Raw genomic sequence first — 8,449 nt, 5'->3', positions numbered from 1 at the left:
TTATTTTATTTTATTTTATTTTATTTTATTTTATTTTATTTTATTTTATTTTATTTTATTTTATTTCTTTCTGTAAGCATTTCTCCCTTCCGTCTTTTTAACTCCAGAGCTTCCCCTGAGGGTCAGATTTTAGGGAAAGGAGTGGCTTGTACAGTCAGTTCTTGGGAGGAAGCAGACCTTAAAAGGCAGCAAGTTTGATCACATGGAAATATGCTTCACCTGCATATACACTATATGTTTCCTAAGTGCTGTCCATGCAAGGACTTGCAGCCTCTCCATGTGCGAGAACAGATCTGCTTCTGCTATCAGCCTCCAAGGGAGGCTACAGAGCAGGCTGTGCTCCAGGGTCAATGCTACAACGGCTCCGAAGGACTGCAAACAGCACTCTGCTGAGAAGCTGTGCCAGAATAATTATTTACATGTGCTGGCATAGTAATTACTAATGGAGCGGAACACCATGCACAACCCCTCCAAGCTGTCCCAGAGGAGACACTGGGAGGTACTGAGCAAAGTGCACTCTCCTTGTACCAAACTCCACATTTCCTCCCACCTCAGTCCTTCCCCCTCCTCCCACGGGACCAGCTGTTTTTTGGCAGAGGAGTCTCCGTCACCCATTTTTGGCTCCATCCTCTTGCTTTTGCCAGCACAATCCAAAGTTGTAGTCAGAGGCTGTAAGGTGCCCTGTTATTCCAGGTAAATCACACACAAAACTCAGTCTGATTAGGTCTTTTGGGGAAGACAACATTCATGTGAAGAAGCTGGAACTGTAAATTGATTTTTTATTATTTCACTTCTGTGTTTCTCCAGCCAAACTGAATTTTCACTTAAGAGGTGCACCACTAGCACAACTATGTGCACCTAGACTGATTTCCTAATGCCTGCTTGTAGCTTCTGGTCCACCAGCTTCCTGGGCTTTGGGCTTCACTGTAATCTATTGCAATGATTTATAAGGGGGATAATCTCCTTGGCACTTGCCATTCGTGCTCCCTTCTGTGTGGTATGTGGGGGAAGATGTCATGCATCCGGGAGGCTGGACTGCACCCACTATGCTGAGTGTGATGGTTCACTGTCTGAGCAGAACATGCCAAGAACATAACCAAGAACACACCATCAGACTTTGCAAAGAGCATCTTCAGATTCTCCATCAGATGTCTGACCTGATTCATCTCTAGAAAATCCAGTTCCCAGACTCTGCGGAAGATCACATACCCATGATCTATTACTAAATGTGATCGGGTTTCTTCCTGTCTTTTCACAGACAGGTCAGAGTTTCAGGAGGCTGCAGAGATTTTCTTCAGGATGGGGCATAGCCCTTACCTTTATCTGGGCATCAGTATTCAGCCCTGGTGCCACTCCAGGCATGACTTCATTCTCAACTCACTATGCCTAGGCATCTGTTCATGATGTCAGCTCTTTAGTCCTAAAGTATTAGTGCCTGGCCTCCTTTAATCAAAATCCCACCATAAATGTAGCCCAGAACTCACCCCTCACTTGCTGGTAGGAGTTGCTGTTATCTGTCACACTGATTATTTGTCATCTCACCAACACTGCAGTACAAACTACTGTCTCATCTCCAGTTCCTCCTTCTGTTGGGATCTTTGTAGCATCTCTTGAGCCTCTCCTTCTGGCCTTGCTGCTCTAACAAGCTGCAGATTTATCTGCAAGTGCAGCACAAGGTATGCCCAGATCAACCTACTTGTATTTGTGATCTCAGAGGTGATCTCCAAAGCCCCTCAGTAGGGGCTACTTCAGGGATTGCTCAGTGTATGCACTGTGGTGAGCTGCCCAGTGCCTTCCAAAGGACACAGTCAGCAGCTCCTTCTCTATCTAAGCACAATTTCCTTCTTATCTGTGGATGCTCTGCTAGCAAAGGCTATGGCTCAGCATGCTTTGTCTGCAAGCCACAGGCTGCACTGGACACTGGGCACTCAGCACAGAGCAATTCCTCCATCCAGCATTGCTGGCCAGAGGCCACACATTTTTCTACCAATCTATTCCCTTCTGTCTACTGCACAGCAATCAGTCACTGCGTCTCAAACACCAGCAGCTACCACTTGTCAATCATTTCTCATAACTGTTAGTCTTCTGTCATTTCCTTTTTGTTAGAGCTCCTTCTCTCGGCATCACCCTTACACATTCCTCGTTATTACCTCTGCAGACCCATGCTGATGCAGACTTCTCTGCTCCAGAATCAAGTATCTAATTCTTCTCCTGTGTCTTGGCTTTAAGTAAAAAGCAATATCTCTATACTCTTTTTTTTTTTTTTTTTTTTTTTTTTCTGGTGACAGCACCCATCAACACTTCTCTCAGCTGTTCTAGTGCTTCACACACCATTCCTGGGCTGAGGAGTCTGTTCTTCCAGAAATCTTAACCCCATTTAAAAATAAAGGGGTTTTCTTTCATTTTTATGTGTCTACTCCTGGTGACCAGCTCTGCACACAGCCTTTTCTACCTTCCATGCATGTACCTGGGTTTGTCTGTGATCTAGCGTCCTCGGTGGTCTGGGTCTCTCCAGTTGTCCACTTGCTCTGTTTCTAGGTGCTGATTTGTTTTCCTATTAATCTCCCTCCCTCCCTGCAACTCTCCTTAGACCGACCACAACCAACATGTTTCATGTATCACATGCTGCATAATAACACAAGGCAAGCGGACTCCATGCCTGTAACCCAGTTCTCTGTAAGGGCTATTTCCAGAGGTGGCAGGTGCTGGCAGGGCTCCAGCCATGTGCTCACATGCTGACTTAGCTGCTCTTCCTCCAAAGTGCCCCCCATGGCACATGTTCCTCCGCACGTCCCAACCCAGTTGTTGCATGGACCATGTTCCTGCTAGGGCAGAGACTCCTGCCAGTCCCTTTTTTGGCCCTCATTACACGCAGGCTGCTGCATGCCAATGCCTGGTGCTGACTGGGAGAGGAAAGCATGCTCAGCTTTCCCACCACCACATTTTGCTTTCTTTGGTGGAGAAGCAGAGCATGGAGACTCACACAATCTTCTGCTGGTACCAAATGCAGAGGTATTACCATGGTTTGGCTCATGGTCTTCTTTCCATCTGGCAGGGTTGAACTGCAGAAAGAAGGGCTTGGTGTTTTCTATTGCTTAGCCACGCAGGTAAATCTGTGCCCTACACACCTGCCTGGGAAGAGTCCTGTTTCCATGCCTCACAGAGGCGGGTTTTTTCTGCAATGCCCCAAACACTTCAAAAGGGTCATTTCTCATGGACTGGGATCTGTCCCCTGGGTTCAATGAAGGCCTAGTGGGAGAGATCCTGCTGGCTGGCATCTAACAAGGTGGGACCTATCCCTAGCTGATGCAGGCAAGAGCAACCAGTAGCCCACGTGCTATCCCTTTGGTATCCTAGTCCAAATGCCTGGCAGGACATCTGGGGAAGTGGTGTTGCACAGCAGTTTCTTTTATCAGGGAAAATAGGTTTACGGACTTGCTGGTAATCATCTTTCTATCATCGTGCCACAGCTGCTTGTCCCAGCCATGTGCTGACACGGTTACTTGTGCTAAAGATTGAGCTCTGGCAATAACTTGGAGGGTAAATATAACCCAGACCCCTACCCCCATCTGCTCTCTACAGCAACCCACAGTAAGGTGGATGGGAACAGTGGAGGGATGGCAAGGTGTGAGAGGAAGAAGAGAAATTATTAGTCATGTTTGTCGCCCAAGAAAACATGCTGTGTGACTCTGTGGTGAGAGAGGCAGGGGAACTGCCAGGGCTAGCAGGGAATGACAGATGTCCTCATCAGGGCTCAGAAATTACTCTGTTTGCCAGCTAATTTGTGGATTGGAAGATTGCAGCCCAGAAAATGCAGTTCATATTGGCCTCAAATGGTTATATCTCTGCAGTTTTCCTTATTGGCTCAAACTTTGGTCATTTCCATGAATGCTGAGGCACCAAACACGAGCCTCTTCTCTGTGTGGGCAGGGCATGCTCCTGAAATGAGGAAAGTTGATCTGACTCCGTCTGGACATGGGAAAGTGGGGACCGTCTCTGTTCGGCCGGGCTGCCCCATACTCCCTGTCTGCTGTCAAAGAGGAACCTCACATCCCTTACTGACACAGGAAAAGACCCCCCCCAGCTTACCACTAACCAGTGGTAGCTGGCATCTTCAGCATGACTGGGTCAGCTCTGGCACTGAATTTCCTTAAGAATTTGTTATGTTTTTATGTCAGGAAAATTCATCCATCATGTGAGCTGCCCAGTAGCCTCCCTACACAGCCCAGCCATCCTCCTCCAGCCACCCCAGCCCCATTTAGCTCCCCTGGGGCACAGCTAACCTGACTGACACTATTAATTCTCAAAGACCTGGCTGGGGCTGCAGCAACCCTGCCTGACAGCCCAGTTCCCCTATAAATCACCAGGTCATGGAAGTCACGGCATTTATAAATATTGATCTTGTCTTTGGGGAAGCTAACCATTTTGGAGAGGGAGGCTTTTCCAAATAGTATTAAAAAGAGATGTCAGAGTTATTTTTGGCTCTGTCAACAGTGTGGGTCTGTGTGGCTGCCCTGCATGCAGGGCTAAGTACACCAGCCTAGTACTGCTGCCTGCTTCTGCTCCTCTCTCCCTTGGCACTTCAGCAGGGGTTTGGTGTCTTGGAGGTATTTATTCTGGGGTCTCTCTGGGCAGGGCAGAGCTGGAAAAGGTCCATCTGCCAGACAGCTCTTTGCAAGAGAAGTGGTTTAGCGCTCTGACTGAATGAGCACTTTCCCCAAACTCTGGGGACAGGCCGTACAGTGCCACCCATCCATTCTCCCTGGGACTAGCTCCGGGCAGCAGGATGCTGCACGGCTGTATGCAATGTTCTGTCCTGGTGCATGGCATCTGTAGCTACAGTCATCCTCTGCAAAAACTACCACCATGTCCAACTTGCACCTCCTCAGACTGTACCTCCCAGGCATTTGTGCCATCTCGAAAATGGAGGGGAGACTCAAAAATAAGACGCCAAAAGGTTTCCAGAGCTTTGCAAATCTCTAGAAAGTTTGTGGGTGGCTTGTGTGACCGAGACAGTATTTCTACTCCAGCCCGTGAATCACTAAGGGCTGCTTTTGGGAGTTGTTTTAGTTAAGCTGCAAAGGAATGGCACGTGCTGGGACACTGCTCTTGTGTGTGGAAGGTCACTGGGTAGACGCATCTGGATGGAAACCAGAAACCTTGATCTAGCATGATCAGAATCACAGAATCCTCTGAGAAGGGATGCACAAGGATCATTGAGTCCAACTCCTTGCTCCACACAGGACCACCCAAAAATTAGACCCTATGTCTGGGACCATTGTCCAAACACTTCTAGAACTCTGTCAGGCTCAGTGCCATGACCACTGCCCTTGGGAGCCTATTCCAGTGCCCAACCACCTTCTCGGTGAAGAACCTTTTCCTGATATCCAGCCCGACCCTCCCTTGTCCCAGCTCCATGCCATTCCCTCGGGTCCTGTTGCTGTCCCTAAAGAGCATAGCTCAGCGCCTGCCCCTCTGCTCCCCTCATGAGGGAGCTGCAGGCTGCCATGAGGCCTTGGCCTCATGAGGGAGCTGCAGGCTGCCATGAGGCCTTGGCCTGCTCTGCTCTGGGCTGAACAAACCCAGGGATCTCAGCCACCCCACATGTATCACCCCGTCTAGACACTTCACCATCTTTGTAGCCTCCTGTGGGTGCTCTCCAATAGTTTTATGTCCTTCTCATACTGTGGTGCCCAAAATTGCACGCAGTGCTCGAGGTGAGGCTACACCAGCACAGAGCAGGACAATCAACCAGCCAGCAATGCCATGCCTGATGCACCCCTAGGTACAGTTGACCCTTTTGGCTGCCAGGGCACACTGCTGGCTCAGATTCAACTTGGGTGGATCCGAACACACACATCTCTTTCTATGGCACTACTTTCCAGCCCCTCATCCCCAAGTCTGTACGTATAATCAGGGTTGCCCCTTCTCAGGTGCAGAATCTGGCACTTGCTCTTGTAAACTTCACATGGCTGGTGATTGCCTATCCCTCTAGTCTGTCCAGATCTCTCTGCAAAACCTCTCCACACTTGAGGGAGTCAACAGCTTCTCCTAATTTAGTATCATCTGCAAATTTACTTAGTAGACATTAAGAGCCCCGCATCCAGGTCATTGATAAAACCATAGAGGTTGGCATAGAATTTGTTAGGGAAGAACATGGAAGAAGTTTGATCATACCTGACCATCGCTGAATGGCCAGTGTCAAACTCAAGCCCTCTGAAAACAGAGGTAATCCAGGAGATTTCAGTAGGAAGAGCTGCATGGTCACCACAGCCACCTTTGCAAGCCCATTTGTCATCTGCCTGCGTGTCCCTATTGGCTCTGCGCAGGGCAGGGAGAGAGGCACCTGAAGATGTATGAACCTTTATGTACCTCGTCAGTATGTTCTGTCTGAGCTTTGAACAACTTAGAGCAGGCTGTGATCCTCTGTGGGACAGCCTTGGGCAGGCTGGGAGAGTGGGAAGGGAGGATGCTGAGGGGATTTGGAGGAATAGTTTAAAAGGGGGATTTGAAAGAAGGGGAGGCTGAATTCAGCTAAGAAGCAGGAATATTGCTTCTAGGAATTAAGAATACCAGGACAGAGAATTATCAGCCCTTCCAAGCCATCACTAACACTCATGTCATAGGCTTGGAGGTCCCCACTCCATGGTAAATCCAGATTTTCACAGCAGGAGAGAGACGAGGCCAGAGGAGGGCCTCAGCAGGGACTCTCTCAGAGCAGACTGTGGTGTCCATGTGGGTATAGCTGGCAGCCTGCATACCTCAGGGTGTCTTGGGCCATGGCAGTGGATTGGAGGAGCTGAGAAAGGCTTTGTTTTTGGAAGAACAGCATTACACAGAGGGCTCCTTTTTGGGGTAACGTGAATCCAGGCCTCATCTCAGCAGAGCTGCACTTTGCTGCAAGGACAAGCTTTTCCTGAGCGACTGGGAAGTCGTGCTCAGCATCTTGTGCTTGTTCTGCTGCACCAAAGCACCCTGTGTCACCCTGCTGCCAGACCCACTGGTCCCACTGTCCCTCTGCAGGAAACCACAGCCCCCAAGAAAAGGCAATAAAATGGCTCTGGAGCAGCTGCATCTCACATGGCAAAAGCTGGTGGAGAGGCTCTTCTAGATATTCTGTCCTGCGTTGGTACCTGCATTTCCCCCACTCCTTTACAAGCACCAGTTTATGAGGCAGCGAAGCCCTGTGATGCTGCAGCCCCCACACCAACCCAAGCCGGCCAGAGGAGGGCCTGGCAAGAGGACTAGGAAATACTGTCACTTCGGCTGAGGTCACACTGCAGCCCATCTTTTACCCAGAGACCTCAAATGAAGAAACTGAAAATCAACACTGGAACAAACTCACACGTTATTCTCCAGCCTGTCATTACCCTGAGTCAGACAGACACAAGCAAAGAGCCTCAACGCGGGCTAGATTGTAATCGGAGTGATGGAAAAGATCATTAGGTCATCTGGGCCATCTGCCCCCACCAATACGTGCCTGTTCTCTCCTTCATGTTATCTAGTGCTTAGCTTGGAGTGAGTCAAGTGATGCAGCTTCCAGTTTCCCACGGGAGAGTTTTCCTAATAAAACTAATAGCTGAGATGGAAATGTTTCCTGATAATCTGCCTAAATATGATGTTGCTCACATACATCCCATTACTGCTGCTGATCCTGCCATGGGGCCCTCTGAAAGTTTGTCTCTCCTTGGTATTCATACCCATCACATTCCTGCTGGCAGTTACTGTTATATTTTCCCTGGGTTGCCTTCTAGACAAGTTACACTTTACAGTTTTATGGTGATGACTCCAGACCCAAGGTGGCAAATAGTTTTCTTCATCCTTCGAACCTTTGGACTCCTCCTCAGAAATCAGTTTTCCTGGTAATCCTACTCAGAGGAATATTCTGGAGAGGTTTTCTTGCAAAATTAAGCCTGGAACTTGGAGAGATGTACCCTTGAATTGTTCTGATCTAGTTTCCCTTCTTTAAAATGTGATATCTGTTTTCGCCAGGGATTGCTGTCCCTTTTCCACACTAAAGCTTGAAGTCCTAGAAGAACATGTGATGCCACTTTGGGAGAAGTTTGGTGGCCTTTGCTTGTAAAAGAGACTTTGGTGTTTACTAATGAGGTGAAAGACAGACGGGGGGAGAGAGAGAAAGAGAGAGAGAGAGAGGAAGGGATAAGATATAAGGAGGATGGGGTAAGATATATAGATTGACGTCCCTAGGAGCAAGGGAAGTAGCCATGACTTGGAAGCTTTCTAAAGACCTCAGTACATAAGGCCTGGCTTCTTTCCCTTTCTGAGAATAAGAAGCTTATTAAAAGAAGTGGTTCTTAGGGTTGTGCGACCCCCCTGGTAGAGCAGTTCTCCAGCATTAGAATCCCCTCAGCCCCTAGCAAACCAGTCATGCGTGTAAGACATATTCCTCTCTGGACCTTGCTGTTGCTCAGCCTCCTACAGGTGAGCC

The sequence above is a fragment of the Oxyura jamaicensis genome, chromosome 21, assembly GCF_011077185.1.
Source record: "Oxyura jamaicensis isolate SHBP4307 breed ruddy duck chromosome 21, BPBGC_Ojam_1.0, whole genome shotgun sequence".
NCBI lineage: Eukaryota > Metazoa > Chordata > Aves > Anseriformes > Anatidae > Oxyura > Oxyura jamaicensis.
The sequence above is the reverse complement of the archived record's forward strand: the minus strand, read 5'-3'. Positions refer to the sequence as shown.